The sequence below is a fragment of the Hesperophylax consimilis genome, unplaced genomic scaffold (genome assembly GCF_061612785.1).
Source record: "Hesperophylax consimilis isolate HC1 unplaced genomic scaffold, BYU_Hcon_1.0 scaffold_35, whole genome shotgun sequence".
Lineage (NCBI taxonomy): Eukaryota > Metazoa > Arthropoda > Insecta > Trichoptera > Limnephilidae > Hesperophylax > Hesperophylax consimilis.
This window is the reverse complement of record NW_028301265.1, coordinates 1,073,961-1,094,282: the sequence shown is the minus strand read 5'-3', so window position 1 is coordinate 1,094,282 and position 20,322 is coordinate 1,073,961. Positions and strand designations below refer to the sequence as shown.

Genomic DNA, 20,322 nt, shown 5'->3' with positions numbered 1-20,322 from the left:
AAACATGCATTTCAGAAAAATCACCATTTAACGGGCACTTTTGCTAGACTTGGGTTCGGACTTTAAAAGGCAATTATTCAGGATATATGGAACCATTTGCAATGGTATTTTGGAATATTGATCAGAATCATGGTCTCAAGCGAAATCAGTCAAAAAATCTCCAAAAACATGTATTTCTGAAAAAATCATAATTTTTATGGGCAATTTCAAGTTTTGGGTTCGGACTTAGGTTCGGAATTTTTTCAGGCTTTATATTACCAAATACGTTGAAATTTTGAAATCTTGATAAGAATCATGCTCTTAAGCGAAATCTTCAAAAAATCTCCATAAACATGCATTTCTGAAAAAATCATAATTATGGGCAACATTTCAAGACTTGGGTTCGGACTTAGGTTCGGCATTTTTTTGGGCTAGAGCCATAGATGGTACCAAATGCGTTGAATCATTGGAATCTTGAAAAAAATCATTGTCTTAAGCGAAATCAGCCAAAAAATCTCCAAAAACATGCATTTCAGAAAAATCATCATTTTAACGGGCACTTTTGCTAGACATGGGTTCGGACTTTAAAAGGCAATCATTCAGGATATATAGAACCATTTGCGTTAGTATTTTCGAATCTTGATCAAAATCATGGTCTCAAGCGAAATCAGTGAAAAAATCTCCAAAAACAAGCATTTCTGAAAAAATCATCATTTTTATGGGCAATTTCAAGTTTTGAGTTCGGACTTAGGTTCGGAATTTTTTCAGGCTCTATGCTACCAAATGCGTTGAAATTTTGGAATCTTGATAAGAATCATGGTCTTAAGCGAAATCAGTCTAAAATACTGCAAAAATCTGCATTTCTTTGATAATCATCATTTTATGGGCCATTTCAAGACATGCTTTCGGACTAAGGTTCGGCATTTTTTCAGGTTCTATAGTACCAAATGCGTTGAAATTCTGTTATTTTGATAATTATCATGGTCTTAAGCTAAATCAGAAAAAAATTTCCATAAACATGCATTCCTGAAAAAATCATGTTTTTTATGGGCAATTTCAAGACTTGGGTTTGGACTTAGGTTCGGCATTTTTTCAGGCTCTTTGGACCAAATGCGTTGAAATTCCGGAATTTGAAATATAATCACGGTCTTAAGCGAAATCAGACAAAAAATCTCCAAAAACATGCATTTCTGAAAAAATCACCATTTTGATGGGCAATTTCCGGACTTGGGTTTTGACTTGGTTCGGCATTTTTTCAGGTTCTATGGTACTAAATGCGTTGAAATTCTGTTATTTTGATAATTATCATGGTCTTAACCGAAATCAGAAAAAAATCTCCATAAACATGCATTCCTGAAAAAATCATGTTTTTTATGGGCAATTTCAAGACTTGGGTTTGGACTTAGGTTCGGCATTTTTTCCGGCTCTATGTTACCAAATGCGTTGAAATTTTTAGAATCTTGATAAGAATCATGGTATTAAGCGAAATCAGTCAAAAAATCTCAAAAAACATCAATTTCTGAAAAAGTCATCATTTTTATGAGCAATTTCAAGTCTTGGGTTCGGACTAAGGTTCGACATTTTTTCAGGTTCTATAGTACCAAATCCGTTGAAATTTTAAGAATCTTGATCAGAATCATGGTCTTAACCGAAATCAGTCAAATAATCTCCATAAACATGCATTTTTGAAGAAATCATCATTCTTATGAGCACTTTCGAAACTTGGGTTCGGACTTTAAAAGGCAATTATTCAGGATATATGGAACCACTCGCGTTGGTATTTTGGAATCTTGATAAGAATCATGGTCTTAAGCGTAATTAGTAAATAAATCTCCAAAAACATGCATTTCTGAAAAAATTATCATTTTTATGGGCCATTTCAAGACATACTTTCGGACCTAGGTTCAGCATTTTTTCAGGTTCTATAGTACCAAATGCGTTGAAATTTTGAGAATCTAGATAATAATCATGGTCTTAAGCGAAATCAGTAAAAAAATCTCCAAAAACATGTATTTCTGAAAAAATCATCATTTTGATGGGCAATTTCAGGACTTGGGTTTTGACTTCGTTCGGCATTTTTTCAGGTTCTATGGTACTTAATGCGTTGAAATTCTGTTATTTTGATAATTATCATGGTCTTAACCGAAATCAGAAACAAATCTCCATAAACATGAAATTCCTGAAAAAATCATGTTTTTTATGGGCAAATTCAAGACTTGGGTTTGGACTTAGGTTCGGCATTTTTTCCGGCTCTATGTTACAAAAATGTGTTGAAATTTTTAGAATCTTGATAAGAATCATGGTATTAAGCGAAATCAGTCAAAAAATCTCAAAAAAAGTGGGTGTGTCAAGCCTACGCAAGACAGAAGTGAAACTTCTAGTTTCAGCTGATGCTTGGCGTGGCGCAGTTCGCTGGTGTCTGAGAGAGAGGAAAGCAGAGAAGAGAGAGAACGTTAGTGAGCGGCTTCCCCACCTCAACAAGGTTTCACTTCAAAAATGCCACAGCCGAGAATCGAACCTCGCTTAACTGATTGAAAGCCAACCACGCTGAGCACCAACTGTAAGCAAAGCCGCATAAATTGATTATATTATGTAGGTTCTGAAAATATGAGAGCTTGTTATGTTTTATAATGTTACCTACATCACACCCAAAATATAATATATTTTTAAAAATAATGTACAATGTACAGAAATAGAATCCCACACAAGATCGCGTAGTGCGCTCTAGCGAACGGATATTTTATCAGAGGGAGATAGTTTTAATTTTTTTTTCTGTAAATTATTACATATTATCAAAATAAATAAATTAATTAAATAAATGTAATACAATTATCATAATATACGGATTAGATAATAATTTTAATCCAACACAATAACGCAAAGCGCGCTCTAGCGGAGTAATGTTTTATCACAGTGAGATAAGTGTTTTTATTATTTTGCAATATTATTTTCTTTTAAAAAATGTTCTGACCTACTAAAAAAAAAGATATTGAATGAAAAAGGCGTTAAAAACAAAAAAAAAAGGGGGTGTGTCAAGCCTACGCAAGACAGAAGTGAAACTTCTAGTTTCAGCTGATGCTTGGCGTGGCGCAGTTCGCTGGTGTCTGAGAGAGAGGAAAGAAGAGAAGAGAGAGAACGTTCGTGAGCGGCTCCCCCACCTCAACAAGGTTTCACTTCAAAAATGCCACAGCCGAGAATCGAACCTCGCTTAACTGATTGAAAGCCAACCACGCTGAGCACCAACTGTAAGCAAAGCCGCATAAATTGATTATATTATGTAGGTTCTGAAAATATGAGAGCTTGTTATGTTTTATAATGTTACCTACATCACACCCAAAATATAATATATTTTTAAAAATAATGTACAATGTACAGAAATAGAATCCCACACAAGATCGCGTAGTGCGCTCTAGCGAACGGATATTTTATCAGAGGGAGATAGTTTTAATTTTTTTTTCTGTAAATTATTACATATTATCAAAATAAATAAATTAATTAAATAAATGTAATACAATTATCATAATATACGGATTAGATAATAATTTTAATCCAACACAATAACGCAAAGCGCGCTCTAGCGGAGTAATGTTTTATCGCAGTGAGATAAGTGTTTTTATTATTTTGCAATATTATTTTCTTTTAAAAAATGTTCTGACCTACTAAAAAATAAGATATTGAATGAAAAAGGCGTTAAAAACAAAAAAATAATGTGCGATGGCTGAGAATCGAACTCGGATCAACTGCTTGGAAGGCAACTATGCTGACCATTACACCACCAACGCCAGTTGTCGGGATGAGCTAAGAAGCATTTATATGTTACTTCAAAACTTTGACTAGATCAAATGAACTTTAATCGGTGGTGGGGGTACCCGCATTTTCGTTTCGGTCATGAGTCGGTTTTACTCCGGTCCTCGAAATTGCATGACGCGCGTAAAGAAGTTTCACTTCAATAATGTGCGATGGCCGAGAATCGAACTCGGATCAACTGCTTGGAAGGCAACTATGCTGACCACTACACCACCAACGCCAGTTGTCGGGATGAGCTAAGAAGCATTTATATGTTACTTCAAAACTTTGACTAGATCAAATGAACTTTAATCGGTGGTGGGGGTACCCGCATTTTCGTTTCGGTCATGAGTCGGTTTTACTCCGGTCCTCGAAATTGCATGACGCGCGTAAAGAAGTTTCACTTCATAAACATCCATTTCTGAAAAAGTCATCATTGTTATGAGCAATTCCAAGTCTTGGGTTCGGACTTAGGTTCGGCATATTTTTAGGCTCTATGCTACCAAATGCTTTGAAATTTTTAGAATTTTGATAAGAATCATGGTCTTAAGCGAAATCAGACAAAAAAATCTCCATAAACATGCATTCCTGAAATAATCATGTTTTTTATGGGCAATTTCAAGACTTGTTTTCGGACTAAGGTTTGGCATTTTTTCAGGCTCTTTGGTACCAAATGCGTTGAAATTCCGGAATTTTAATTATAATTACGGTCTTAAGCGAAATCAGACAAAAAATCTCAAAAAACATCCATTTCTGAAAAAGTCATCATTTTTATGAGCAATTTCAAGTCTTGGGTTCGGACTTAGGTTCGGCACTTTTTTAGGCTCTATGCTACCAAATGCTTTGAAATTTTTAGAATTTTGATAAGAATCATGGTCTTAAGCGAAATCAGTCAAAAATTCTCCATAAACATGCATTTCTAAAAAAATCTTCATTTTTATGTGCAATTTCAAGACGTGGTTCGGACTTAGGTTCGGAATTTTTTCAGGTTCTATAGTACCAAATGCGTTGAAATTTTTAGAATCTTGATATGAATCATGCTCTTAAGCGAAATCAGACAAACAATTTCCATTAACATGCATTTCAGATAAAATCATCATTTTAACGGGCACTTTTACAAGACTTTAAAAGGCAATATTCAGGATATATTGAACCATTTGCGTTAGTATTTTGGAATCTTGATCAAAATCACGGTCTCAAGCGAAATCAGTCAAAAAATCTCCAAAAACAAGCATTTCTGAAAAAATCATCATTTTTATGGGCAATTTCAAGTTTTGAGTTCGGACTTAGGTTCGGAATTTTTTCAGGCTCTATGCTACCAAATGCGTTGAAATTTTGGAATCTTGATAAGAATCATGGTCTTAAGCGAAATCAGTCTAAAATACTGCAAAAATCTGCATTTCTTTGATAATCATCATTTTATGGGCCATTTCAAGACATGCTTTCGGACTAAGGTTCGGCGTTTTTTCAGGTTCTATAGTACCAAATGCGTTGAAATTTTAAGAATCTTGATCAGAATCGTGGTCTAAAGCGAAATCAGTCAAAAAATCTCTAAAAACATGCATTTCTGAAAAAATCATCATTTTTGTGGGCAATCTCAAGACTTGGGTTTGGACTAAGGTTTGGCATTTTGTCAGGCTGAATGCAACCAAATGCTTTGAAATTTCGGAATCTTGATAAAAATCACGTTCCTAAGCAAAATCACACAAAAAATCTCCATAAGCATGCATTCCTGAAAAAATCATCATTTTTATGGGCATTTTCAAGACATGCTTTCGGACATAGGTTCGGCATTTTTTCAGGTTTTATAGTACCAAAATGCGTCGAAATTTTTAGAATGTTGATAAGAATAATGGTCTTAAGCGAAATCAGTCAAAAAATCTTCAAAAATATGCATTTCTGAAAAAATCATCATTTTTATGGGCAATTTCAAGACTTGGGTTCGGTCTTAGGTTCGGCATTTTTTCAGGCTCTATGGTAATGGCCAAATGGGTTGAAATTCCGGAATTTTGATAATAATCATGGTCTTAAGCGAAATCAGACAAAAAATTTCCATCAACATGCATTTCTGAAAAAATCATAATTTTTAAGGGCAATTTCAAGGCTAGCCATAGGGTTCGGACTTTAAAAGATATTATTTCATGCTCTATGTAACCAAATGCTGAAATTTTGGAATCTTGATAAGAATCATGGTTTTTAAACCATGCGAAATCAGACGAAAAATCTCCATGAACATGCATTCCTGAAAAAATCATCATTCTTATGGGCAATTTCAAGACTTGGGTTCGGACTTAGGTTCGGCATTTTTTCAGGTTCTATAGTACCAAATGCGTTGAAATTTTTAGAATCTAGATAAGTTCGGCATTTTTTCAGGTTCTATAGTACCAAATGCGTTGAAATTTTTTCAATCTTGATAAGAATCATGGTCTTAAGCGAAATCAGTCTCAAAATCGAACCCAAGTCATTTTCAAGACATGCTTTCGGCATTTTTTCAGGTTTTATAGTACCAAATGCGTTGAAATTTTTAGAATCTTGATAAGAATAATGGTCTTAAGCGAATTCAGTCAAAAAGTCTTCAAAAATATGCATTTCTGAAAAAAACATCATTTTTATGGGCAATTTCAAGACTTGGGTTCGGTCTGAGGTTCGGCATTTTGTCAGGCTCTATGGTACCAAATGGGTTGAAATTCTGAAATTTTGATAATAATCATGGTCTTAAGCGAAATCAGTCAAAAAATTTAAATCAACATGCATTTCTGAAAAAATCATAATTTTTAAGGGCAATTTCAAGGCTAGCCATAGGATTCGGACTTTAAAAGATATTATTTCATGCTCTATGTTACCAAATGCTGAAATTTTGGAATCTTGATGAAAATCATGGTCTTAAGCGAAATCAGACAAAAAATCTCCATAAACATGCATTCCTGAAAAAATCATGATTTTTATGGGCGATTTCAAGACTTGGGTTCGGCATTTTTTCAGGCTCTATGTTACCAAATGCGTTGAAATTTTTGGAATCTTGATAAGAATCATGGTCTTAAGCGAAATCAGTCTAAAATACTGCAAAAATCTGCATTTCTTAGATAATCATCATTTTATGGGCCATTTCAAGACATGCTTTCGGACTAAGGTTCGGAGTTTTTTCAGGTTCTATGGTACTAAATGCGTTGAAATTTTGAAATTTTGATAATAATCATTGTCTTAAGCGAAATCAGACAAAAAATCTCCATAAACATGCATTTCTGAAAAAATCATCATTTTTATGGGCAATTTCAAGACTTGGGTTCGGACTTAGGTTCGGCATTTTTTTAGGTTCTATAGTAGATACTAAATGCGTTGAAATTTTTGAATTTTAATAAAACATGGTCTTAAGCGAAATCAGACAAAAAATCTACATAAACATGCATATCTGAAAAAATCATCATTTTTACGGGCAATTTCAAGGCTTGGGGTCGGACTTTAAAAGACATTATTTCATGCTCTATGTTACCGAATGCGTTGAAATTTTGGAATCTTGATCAGAATCATGGTCTCAAGCGAAATCAGTCAAAAAATCTCGAAAAACATGCATTTCTGAAATTTCATCATTTTTATGGGCAATTTCAAGACTTGGGTTCGGACTAAGGTTCGGCATTTTTTCAGGCTGTATGCAACAAAATGCTTTGAAATTTCGGAATCTTGATAAAAATAACGTTCCTAAGCGAAATCAGACAAAAAATCTCCATAAACATGCATTCCTGAAAAAATCATCATTTTTATGGGCAATTTCAAGACATGCTTCCGGACATAGATTCGGCATTTTTTCAGGTTTTATAGTACCAAATGCGTTGAAATTTTTAGAATCTTGATAAGAATAATGGTCTTAAGCGAAATCAGTCAAAAAATCTTCAAAAATATGCATATCTGAAAAAATCATAATTTTTATGGGCAATTTCAAGACTTGGGTTCGGACTTAGGTTCGACATTTTTTCAGGCTCTATGATGCCAAATGCGTTGAAATTTTTTGAATCTTGATAAGAATCATGGTCTTAAGCGAAATCAGTCACAAAATCTTCAAAAACATGCATTTCTGGAAAAATCATTATTTTTATGGGCAATTTCAAGACTTGGGTTCGGACTTAGGTTCGACATTTTTTCAGGCTCTATGATGCCAAATGCGTTGAAATTTTTTGAATCTTGATAAGAATCATGGTCTTAAGCGAAATCAGTCACAAAATCTTCAAAAACATGCATTTCTGGAAAAATCATTATTTTTATGGGCCATTTCAAGACATACTTTCGGACTTGGGTTCGGCATTTTTCAGGTTCTACAATACCAAATGCGTTGAAATTCTAAGAATCTTGATAAGAATAATGGTCTTAAGCGAATTCAGTCAAAAAATCTTCAAAAATATGCATTTCTGAAAAAAACATCATTTTTATGGGCAATTTCAAGACTTGGGTTCGGTCTGAGGTTCGGCATTTTGTCAGGCTCTATGGTACCAAATGGGTTGAAATTCTGGAATTTTGATAATAATCATGGTCTTAAGCGAAATCAGACAAAAAATTTATATCAACATGCATTTCTGAAAAAATCATAATTTTTAAGGGCAATTTCAAGGCTAGCCATAGGGTTCGGACTTTAAAAGATATTATTTCATGCTCTATGTAACCAAATGCTGAAATTTTGGAATCTTGATGAAAATCATGGTCTTAAGCGAAATCAGACAAAAAATCTCCATAAACATGCATTCCTGAAAAAATCATGATTTTTATGGGCAATTTCAAGACTTGGGTTCGGCATTTTTTCAGGCTCTATGTTACCAAATGCGTTGAAATTTTTTGAATCTTGATAAGAATCATGGTCTGAAGCGAAATCAGTCACAAAATCTTCAAAAACATGCATTTCTGAAAAAATCTTCATTTTTATGGGCCATTTCAAGACACACTTTCGGATTTGGGTTCGGCTTTTTTTCAGGTTCTATGGTACTAAATGCGTTGAAATTTTGGAATTTTGATAAAAGTCATTGTCTTAAGCGAAATCAGACAAAAAATCTCCATAAACATGCATTTCTGAAAAAATAATCATTTTTATTGGCAATTTCAAGACTTGGGTTCGGACTTAGGTTCGACATTTTTTCAGGTTCTATAGTAGGTACTAAATGCGTTGAAATTTTTGAATTTTTATAAAACATGGTCTTAAGCGAAATCAGACAAAAAATCTTCAAAAACATGCATTTCTGAAAAAATCATTATTTTTATGGGCCATTTCAAGACATACTTTCGGACTTGGGTTCGGCATTTTTTCAGGTTCTACAATACCAAATGCTTTGAAATTTTAAGAATCTTGATAAAAATCATGGTCTTAAGCGAAATCAGTCAAAAAATCTCGAAAAACATGCATTTCTGAAATTTCATCATTTTTATGGGCAATTTCAAGACTTGGGTTCGGACTAAGGTTCGGCATTTTTTCGGGCTGTATGCAACAAAATGCTTTGAAATTTCGGAATCTTGATAAAAATCACGTTCCTAAGCGAAATCAGACAAAAAATCTCCATAAACATGCATTCCTGAAAAAATCATCATTTTTATGGGCAATTTCAAGACATGTATGGCAGCGAGGGGTCGCCAGTATGATAGCGATGTGTGGAGTGTAATTTACGGTGGCTGCCGGTACCGTTAATCTGTGTTCAAGGAATTCGGATGATTGAAAGATAAAGGTCTGCGATCTTTGTTGAATTTATTTGCGAGAATGATTTTACAAGTTACCTGAACGCCGAGACGGTGGTAACGGAGAGTTGTGGTCTGGTCGAAAGTTGAAACTAGAATGACGGAGAGTCGTCTTCCCGTCCGCGCCTAGCTCCTCCGGGGCTTCAGGCGGCGGAGTAATTTTTTTAGTGTTATCATATGTGGGATGAGTTAAAGTAGTCCCACACATGCTTTCGGACATAGGTTCGGCATTTTTTCAGGTTTTATAGAGTACTAAATGCGTTGAAATTTTTAGAATCTTGATAAGAATAATGGTCTTTAGCGAAATCAGTCAAAAAATCTCCAAAAATATGCATTTCTGAAAAAATCATCATTTTTATGGGCAATTTCAAGACTTGGGTTCGGTCTGAGGTTCGGCATTTTTTCAGGCTCTATGGTACCAAATGGGTTGAAATTCTGGAATTTTGATAATAATCATGGTCTTAAGCGAAATCAGACAAAAAATTTCCATTATCATGCATTTCTGAAAAAATCATAATTTTTAAGGGCAATTTCAAGGCTAGCCATAGGGTTCGGACTTTAAAAGATATTATTTCATGCTCTATGTAACCAAATGCTGAAATTTTGGAATCTTGATGAAAATCATGGTCTTAAGCGAAATCAGACAAAAAATCTCCATAAACATGCATTCCTGAAAAAATCATGATTTTTATGGGATACAGGAATTTCAAGACTTGGGTTCGGACTTAGGTACGGAATTTTTTCTGGCTTTATTCTACCACATGCGTTGAAATTTTGGAATCTCGATAAAAATCATGTTCTTAAGCGAAATCAGACAAAAAATCTCCATAAACATGCATTGCTTAAAAAATCATCAATTTTATGGGCAATTTCAAGACTTGGGTTCGGACTGAGGTTCGGAATTTTTTCAGGTTCTATGCTAATAAATGCGTTGAAATTTTGAAATCTTGATAAGAATCATGGTCTTAAGCGAAATCAGTCAAAAAATCAGTCAAAGACTTGGGTTCGGACTTAGGTTCGGCATATTTTTGGGCTCTATCCTAAAAAATGCGTTGAATCATTGGAATCTTGATAAGAATCATGGTCTTAAGCGAAATCAGTCAAAAAATCAGTCAAAGACTTGGGTTCGGACTTAGGTTCGGCATATTTTTGGGCTCTATCCTAAAAAATGCGTTGAATCATTGGAATCTTGATAAGAATCATGGTTTTAAGCGAAACCAGACGAAAAATCTACATAATTATGCATTCCTGAAAAAATCATATTTTTTATCGGCAATTTCAAGACTTGGGTTCGGACTTAGGTTCGGAATTTTTTCTGGCTCTATTCTACCACATGCGTTGAAATTTCGGAATCTCGATATGAATCATGTTCTTAAGCGAAATCAGACAAAAAATCTCCATAAACATTCATTCCTGAAAAAATCATCAGTTTTATGGGCAATTTCAAGACTTGGGTTCGGACTTAGGTTCGGAATTTTTTCAGGTTCTATGCTACTAAATGCGTTGAAATTTTGAAATCTTGATAAAAATCCTGGTCTTAAGCGAAATCAGTCAAAAAATCTCCAAAAACATGCATTTCTTAAAAAATCATCATTTTTATGGGCAATTTCAAGACTTGGGTTCGGTCTGAGGTTCGGCATTTTTTTAGGCTCTATGGTACCAAATGGGTTGAAATTATGAAATATTGATAAGAATTTCTTAAAACAAGTTCTTAAGCGAAATCAGAAAAAATATCCCCATAAACATGCATTCCTGAAAAAATAATCATTTTTATTGGCAATTTCAAGACTTTGGTTCGGACTTAGGTTCGGAATTTTTTCAGGCTCTATGGTAACAAATGCGTTGAATCATTGGAATCTTGATAAAAATCATGGTCTTTAGCGAATTCCGTCAAAAAATCTCCAAAAACACGCATTTCTGAAAAAATCATCATTTTTATGAGCAATTTCAAGACTTGGGTTCGGACTTAGGTTCGGCATTTTTTCAGGCTCTATGCAACCAAATGCTTTGGAATTTTGGAATCTGGATAAGAATCACGTTCTTAAGTGAAATCCGACAAAAAATCTCCAAAAACATGCATTTCTGAAAAAATCATCATTTTTATGGGCAACATTAAAAGACTTGGGTTCGGAGTTAGGTTGGGCATTTTTTCAGGCTCTATCTTAACAAATGCGTTGAATCATTGGAATCTTGATAAAAATCATGGTCTTAAGCGAAATCAGTCAAAAAGTCTCCAAAAACATGCATTCCTGAAAATATCATGTTTTTTATGGGCAATTTCAAGACTTGGGTTCGGACTTAGGTTCGGAATTTTTTCTGGCTCTATTCTACCACATGCGTTGAAATTTTGGAATCTCGATAAGAATCATGTTCTTAAGCGAAATCAGACAAAAAATCTCCATAAACATGCATTCCTGAAAATATCATGTTTTTTATGTGCAATTTCAAGACTTGGGTTCGGACTTAGGTTCGGAATTTTTTCTGGCTCTATTCTACCACATGCGTTGAAATTTTGGAATCTCGATAAGAATCATGTTCTTAAGCGAAATCAGACAAAAAATCTCCATAAAAATGCATTCCTGAAAAAATAATCAATTTTTTTGGCAATTTCAAGACTTGGGTTCGAACTTTGGTTCGGAATTTTTTCCGGTTCTATGCTACTAAATGCGTTGAAATTTTGAAATCTTGATAAGAATCATGGTCTTTAGCGAAATCAGTGAAAAAATCTCCAAAAACATGCATTTTGGAAAAATCAACATTTTAACGGACACTTTTGCTAGACTTGGGTCCGGACTTTAAAAAGCTATTATTCAGGATATACTGAACCATTTGCGTTGTTATTTTTGAATCTTGATCAGAATCATGGTCTTAAGCGAAATCAGTCAAAAAATCTCCATAAACATTCATTCCTGAAAAAATCATCAATTTTATGGGCAATTTCAAGACTTGGGTTCGGACTTAGGTTCGAAATTTTTTAAGGTTCTATGCTACTTAATGCGTTGAAATTTTGAAATCTTGATAAGAATCATGGTCTTAAGCGAAATCAGTCAAAAAATCTCCGAAAACATGCATTTCTGAAAAAATCATCATTTTTATGGGCAATTTCAAAACTTGGGTTCGGACTTAGGTTCGGCATTTTTTCAGGCTCTATGGTGCCAAATGCGTCGAAATTTTTATAATCCTGATAAGAATCATGGTCTTAATCGAAATCAGTCAAAAAATCTCCGAAAACATGCATTTCTGAAAAAATCATCATTTTTATGGGCAATTTCAAAACTTGGGTTCGGACTTAGGTTCGGCATTTTTTCAGGCTCTATGCAACCAAATGCTTTGGAATTTTGGAATCTGGATAAGAATCACGTTCTTAAGTGAAATCCGACAAAAAATCTCCAAAAACATGCATTTCTGAAAAAATCATCATTTTTATGGGCAACATTAAAAGACTTGGGTTCGGAGTTAGGTTGGGCATTTTTTCAGGCTCTATCTTAACAAATGCGTTGAATCATTGGAATCTTGATAAAAATCATGGTCTTAAGCGAAATCAGTCAAAAAGTCTCCAAAAACATGCATTCCTGAAAATATCATGTTTTTTATGGGCAATTTCAAGACTTGGGTTCGGACTTAGGTTCGGAATTTTTTCTGGCTCTATTCTACCACATGCGTTGAAATTTTGGAATCTCGATAAGAATCATGTTCTTAAGCGAAATCAGACAAAAAATCTCCATAAACATGCATTCCTGAAAATATCCTGTTTTTTATGTGCAATTTCAAGACTTGGGTTCGGACTTAGGTTCGGAATTTTTTCTGGCTCTATTCTACCACATGCGTTGAAATTTTGGAATCTCGATAAGAATCATGTTCTTAAGCGAAATCAGACAAAAAATCTCCATAAAAATGCATTCCTGAAAAAATAATCAATTTTTTTGGCAATTTCAAGACTTGGGTTCGAACTTTGGTTCGGAATTTTTTCCGGTTCTATGCTACTAAATGCGTTGAAATTTTGAAATCTTGATAAGAATCATGGTCTTTAGCGAAATCAGTGAAAAAATCTCCAAAAACATGCATTTTGGAAAAATCAACATTTTAACGGACACTTTTGCTAGACTTGGGTCCGGACTTTAAAAAGCTATTATTCAGGATATACTGAACCATTTGCGTTGTTATTTTTGAATCTTGATCAGAATCATGGTCTTAAGCGAAATCAGTCAAAAAATCTCCATAAACATTCATTCCTGAAAAAATCATCAATTTTATGGGCAATTTCAAGACTTGGGTTCGGACTTAGGTTCGAAATTTTTTAAGGTTCTATGCTACTTAATGCGTTGAAATTTTGAAATCTTGATAAGAATCATGGTCTTAAGCGAAATCAGTCAAAAAATCTCCGAAAACATGCATTTCTGAAAAAATCATCATTTTTATGGGCAATTTCAAAACTTGGGTTCGGACTTAGGTTCGGCATTTTTTCAGGCTCTATGGTGCCAAATGCGTCGAAATTTTTATAATCCTGATAAGAATCATGGTCTTAATCGAAATCAGTAAAAAAATCTCCAAATACATGCATTTCTGAAAAAATCATCATTTTTATGGGCAATTTCAATACTTGGGTTCGGACTAAGATTCGGAATTTTTTTTGGCTCTATGCTTTCAAATGCGTTGAAATTTTGGAATCTTGATAAGAATCATGTTCTTAAGCGAAATCAGACAAAAAATCTCCATCAACATGCATTCCTGAAGAAACAAAATTCTTATGGGCAACATTTAAAGACTTGGGTCCGGACTTAGGTTCGGCAGTTTTTGAGGCTGTATGGTATCAAATGCGTTGAAATTCTAGAATTTTGATATTATTCATGGTCTTAAGCGAATTCAGAAAAAAAATCTCCATAAACATGCATTTCTGAAAAAATCACCATTCTTATGGGCAACATTTAAAGACTTGGGTTCGGACTTAGGTTCGGCATTTTTCAGGTTTTACAGTACCAAATGCGTTGAAATTTTAAAAATCTTGATAAAAATCCTGGTTTTAAGCGAAATCAGTCAAAAAATCTCAAAAAACATCCATTTCTGAAAAAGTCATCATTGTTATGAGCAATTCCAAGTCTTGGGTTCGGACTTAGGTTCGGCATTTTTTTAGGCTCTATGCTACCAAATGCTTTGAAATTTTTAGAATTTTGATAAGAATCATGGTCTTAAGCGAAATCAGACAAAAAAATCTCCCTAAACATGCATTCCTGAAATAATCATGTTTTTTATGGGCAATTTCAAGACTTGTTTTCGGACTAAGGTTTGGCATTTTTTCAGGCTCTTTGGTACCAAATGCGTTGAAATTCCGGAATTTTAATTATAATTACGGTCTTAAGCGAAATCAGACAAAAAATCTCAAAAAACATCCATTTCTGAAAAAGTCATCATTTTTATGAGCAATTTTAAGTCTTGGGTTCGGACTTAGGTTCGGCACTTTTTTAGGCTCTATGCTACCAAATGCTTTGAAATTTTTAGAATTTTGATAAGAATCATGGTCTTAAGCGAAATCAGTCAAAAATTCTCCATAAACATGCATTTCTAAAAAAATCTTCATTTTTATGTGCAATTTCAAGACGTGGTTCGGACTTAGGTTCGGAATTTTTTCAGGTTCTATACTACCAAATGCGTTGAAATTTTTAGAATCTTGATATGAATCATGGTCTTAAGCGAAATCAGACAAAAAATTTCCATTAACATGCATTTCAGATAAAATCATCATTTTAACGGGCACTTTTACTAGACATGGGTTCGGACTTTAAAAGGCAATATTCAGGATATATTGAACCATTTGCGTTAGTATTTTGGAATCTTGATCAAAATCACGGTCTCAAGCGAAATCAGTCAAAAAATCTCCAAAAACAAGCATTTCTGAAAAAATCATCATTTTTATGGGCAATTTCAAGTTTTGAGTTCGGACTTAGGTTCGGAATTTTTTCAGGCTCTATGCTACCAAATGCGTTGAAATTTTGGAATCTTGATAAGAATCATGGTCTTAAGCGAAATCAGTCTAAAATACTGCAAAAATCTGCATTTCTTTGATAATCATCATTTTATGGGCCATTTCAAGACATGCTTTCGGACTAAGGTTCGGCGTTTTTTCAGGTTCTATAGTACCAAATGCGTTGAAATTTTAAGAATCTTGATCAGAATCGTGGTCTAAAGCGAAATCAGTCAAAAAATCTCTAAAAACATGCATTTCTGAAAAAATCATCATTTTTGTGGGCAATCTCAAGACTTGGGTTTGGACTAAGGTTTGGCATTTTGTCAGGCTGAATGCAACCAAATGCTTTGAAATTTCGGAATCTTGATAAAAATCACGTTCCTAAGCAAAATCACACAAAAAATCTCCATAAACATGCCATTCCTGAAAAAATCATCATTTTTATGGGCATTTTCAAGACATGCTTTCGGACATAGGTTCGGCATTTTTTCAGGTTTTATAGTACCAAAATGCGTCGAAATTTTTAGAATGTTGATAAGAATAATGGTCTTAAGCGAAATCAGTCAAAAAATCTTCAAAAATATGCATTTCTGAAAAAATCATCATTTTTATGGGCAATTTCAAGACTTGGGTTCGGTCTTAGGTTCGGCATTTTTTCAGGCTCTATGGTACCAAATGGGTTGAAATTCCGGAATTTTGATAATAATCATGGTCTTAAGCGAAATCAGACAAAAAATTTCCATCAACATGCATTTCTGAAAAAATCATAATTTTTAAGGGCAATTTCAAGGCTAGCCATAGGGTTCGGACTTTAAAAGATATTATTTCATGCTCTATGTAACCAAATGCTGAAATTTTGGAATCTTGATAAGAATCATGGTTTAAAGCGAAATCAGACGAAAAATCTCCATGAACATGCATTCCTGAAAAAATCATCATTCTTATGGGCAATTTCAAGACTTGGGTTCGGACTTAGGTTCGGCATTTTTTCAGGTTCTATAGTACCAAATGCGTTGAAATTTTTAGAATCTAGATAAGTTCGGCATTTTTTCAGGTTCTATAGTACCAAATGCGTTGAAATTTTTTCAATCTTGATAAGAATCATGGTCTTAAGCGAAATCAGTCTCAAAATCGAACCCAAGTCATTTTCAAGACATGCTTTCGGCATTTTTTCAGGTTTTATAGTACCAAATGCGTTGAAATTTTTAGAATCTTGATAAGAATAATGGTCTTAAGCGAATTCAGTCAAAAAGTCTTCAAAAATATGCATTTCTGAAAAAAACATCATTTTTATGGGCAATTTCAAGACTTGGGTTCGGTCTGAGGTTCGGCATTTTGTCAGGCTCTATGGTACCAAATGGGTTGAAATTCTGGAATTTTGATAATAATCATGGTCTTAAGCGAAATCAGTCAAAAAATTTAAATCAACATGCATTTCTGAAAAAATCATAATTTTTAAGGGCAATTTCAAGGCTAGCCATAGGATTCGGACTTCAAAAGATATTATTTCATGCTCTATGTTACCAAATGCTGAAATTTTGGAATCTTGATGAAAATCATGGTCTTAAGCGAAATCAGCCAAAAAATCTCCATAAACATGCATTCCTGAAAAAATCATGATTTTTATGGGCGATTTCAAGACTTGGGTTCGGCATTTTTTCAGGCTCTATGTTACCAAATGCGTTGAAATTTTTTGAATCTTGAGAAGAACATGGTCTGAAGCGAAATCAGTCACAAAATCTTCAAAAACATGCATTTCTGAAAAAATCTTCATTTTTATGGGCCATTTCAAGACACACTTTCGGACTTGGGTTCGGCATTTTTTCAGGTTCTATGGTACTAAATGCGTTGAAATTTTAGAATTTTGATAATAATCATTGTCTTAAGCGAAATCAGACAAAAAATCTCCATAAACATGCATTTCTGAAAAAATCATCATTTTTATGGGCAATTTTAAGACTTGGGTTCGGACTTAGGTTCGGCATTTTTTCAGGTTCTATAGTAGGTACTTAATGCGTTGAAATTTTTGAATTTTAATAAAACATGGTCTTAAGCGAAATCAGACAAAAAATCTACATAAACATGCATTTCTGAAAAAATCATCATTTTTACGGGCAATTTCAAGGCTTGGGTTCGGACTTTAAAAGACATTATTTCATGCTATGTTACCGAATGCTTTGAAATTTTGGAATCTTGATAAGAATCATGGTTTAAAGCGAAATGAGACGAAAAATCTCCATGAAAAATTCCTGAAAAAATCATGTTTTTTTTGGGCAATTTCAAGACTTGGGTTCGGACTTGGGATCAGCATTTTTTCAGGCTCTATGTTACCAAATGCGTTGAAATTTTTTGAATCTTGATAAGAATCATGGTCTGAAGCGAAATCAGTCACAAAATCTTCAAAAACATGCATTTCTGAAAAAATCTTCATTTTTATGGGCCATTTCAAGACACACTTTCGGATTTGGGTTCGGCTTTTTTTCAGGTTCTATGGTACTAAATGCGTTGAAATTTTGGAATTTTGATAAAAGTCATTGTCTTAAGCGAAATCAGACAAAAAATCTCCATAAACATGCATTTCTGAAAAAATAATCATTTTTATTGGCAATTTCAAGACTTGGGTTCGGACTTAGGTTCGACATTTTTTCAGGTTCTATAGTAGGTACTAAATGCGTTGAAATTTTTGAATTTTTATAAAACATGGTCTTTAGCGAAATCAGACAAAAAATCTTCAAAAACATGCATTTCTGAAAAAATCATTATTTTTATGGGCCATTTCAAGACATACTTTCGGACTTGGGTTCGGCATTTTTTCAGGTTCTACAATACCAAATGCTTTGAAATTTTAAGAATCTTGATAAAAATCATGGTCTTAAGCGAAATCAGTCAAAAAATCTCGAAAAACATGCATTTCTGAAATTTCATCATTTTTATGGGCAATTTCAAGACTTGGGTTCGGACTAAGGTTCGGCATTTTTTCGGGCTGTATGCAACAAAAAGCTTTGAAATTTCGGAATCTTGATAAAAATCACGTTCCTAAGCGAAATCAGTCAAAAAATCTCCAAAAATATGCATTTCTGAAAAAATCATCATTTTTATGGGCAATTTCAAGACTTGGGTTCGGTCTGAGGTTCGGCATTTTTTCAGGCTCTATGGTACCAAATGGGTTGAAATTCTGGAATTTTGATAATAATCATGGTCTTAAGCGAAATCAGACAAAAAATTTCCATTTTCATGCATTTCTGAAAAAATCATAATTTTTAAGGGCAATTTCAAGGCTAGCCATAGGGTTCGGACTTTAAAAGATATTATTTCATGCTCTAAGTAACCAAATGCTGAAATTTTGGAATCTTGATGAAAATCATGGTCTTAAGCGAAATCAGACAAAAAATCTCCATAAACATGCATTCCTGAAAAAATCATGATTTTTATGGGCAATTTCAAGACTTGGGTTCGGACTTAGGTACGGAATTTTTTCTGGCTTTATTCTACCACATGCGTTGAAATTTTGGAATCTCGATAAAAATCATGGTCTTAAGCGAAATCAGACAAAAAATTTCCATTATCATGCATTTCTGAAAAATCATAATTTTTAAGGGCAATTTCAAGGCTAGCCATAGGGTTCGGACTTTAAAAGATATTATTTCATGCTCTATGTAACCAAATGCTGAAATTTTGGAATCTTGATGAAAATCATGGTCTTAAGCGAAATCAGACAAAAAATCTCCATAAACATGCATTCCTGAAAAAATCATGATTTTTATGGGCAATTTCAAGACTTGGGTTCGGACTTAGGTACGGAATTTTTTCTGGCTTTATTCTACCACATGCGTTGAAATTTTGGAATCTCGATAAAAATCATGTTCTTAAGCGAAATCAGACAAAAAATCTCCATAAACATGCATTGCTTAAAAAATCATCAATTTTATGGGCAATTTCAAGACTTGGGTTCGGACTGAGGTTCGGAATTTTTTCAGGTTCTATGCTAATAAATGCGTTGAAATTTTGAAATCTTGATAAGAATCATGGTCTTAAGCGAAATCAGTCAAAAAATCAGTCAAAGACTTGGGTTCGGACTTAGGTTCGGCATATTTTTGGGCTCTATCCTAAAAAATGCGTTGAATCATTGGAATCTTGATAAGAATCATGGTTTTAAGCGAAACCAGACGAAAAATCTACATAATTATGCATTCCTGAAAAAATCATATTTTTTATCGGCAATTTCAAGACTTGGGTTCGGACTTAGGTTCGGAATTTTTTCTGGCTCTATTCTACCACATGCGTTGAAATTTCGGAATCTCGATATGAATCATGTTCTTAAGCGAAATCAGACAAAAAATCTCCATAAACATTCATTCCTGAAAAAATCATCAGTTTTATGGGCAATTTCAAGACTTGGGTTCGGACTTAGGTTCGGAATTTTTTCAGGTTCTATGCTACTAAATGCGTTGAAATTTTGAAATCTTGATAAAAATCCTGGTCTTAAGCGAAATCAGTCAAAAAATCTCCAAAAACATGCATTTCTTAAAAAATCATCATTTTTATGGGCAATTTCAAGACTTGGGTTCGGTCTGAGGTTCGGCATTTTTTTAGGCTCTATGGTACCAAATGGGTTGAAATTATGGAATATTGATAAGAATTTCTTAAAACAAGTTCTTAAGCGAAATCAGAAAAAATATCCCCATAAACATGCATTCCTGAAAAAATAATCATTTTTATTGGCAATTTCAAGACTTTGGTTCGGACTTAGGTTCGGAATTTTTTCAGGCTCTATGGTAACAAATGCGTTGAATCATTGGAATCTTGATAAAAATCATGGTCTTTAGCGAATTCCGTCAAAAAATCTCCAAAAACACGCATTTCTGAAAAAATCATCATTTTTATGA

At 33.8% G+C, this 20,322-nt stretch overlaps 1 protein-coding gene and 1 non-coding gene across 2 annotated transcripts in view; both read right to left on the bottom strand.

Annotated features, from left to right (window-relative positions):
• Positions 1–20,322, bottom strand: part of LOC149409137 (guanylate cyclase soluble subunit beta-1-like) — a 160,296-nt gene that overhangs the window by 109,788 nt on the left and 30,186 nt on the right. The gene's annotated exons all lie outside the window — the stretch shown is intronic.
• TRNAG-UCC (transfer RNA glycine (anticodon UCC)) lies at positions 3,935–4,006 on the bottom strand. The gene has a single exon. It is a non-coding gene; the product is annotated as a tRNA-Gly (tRNA).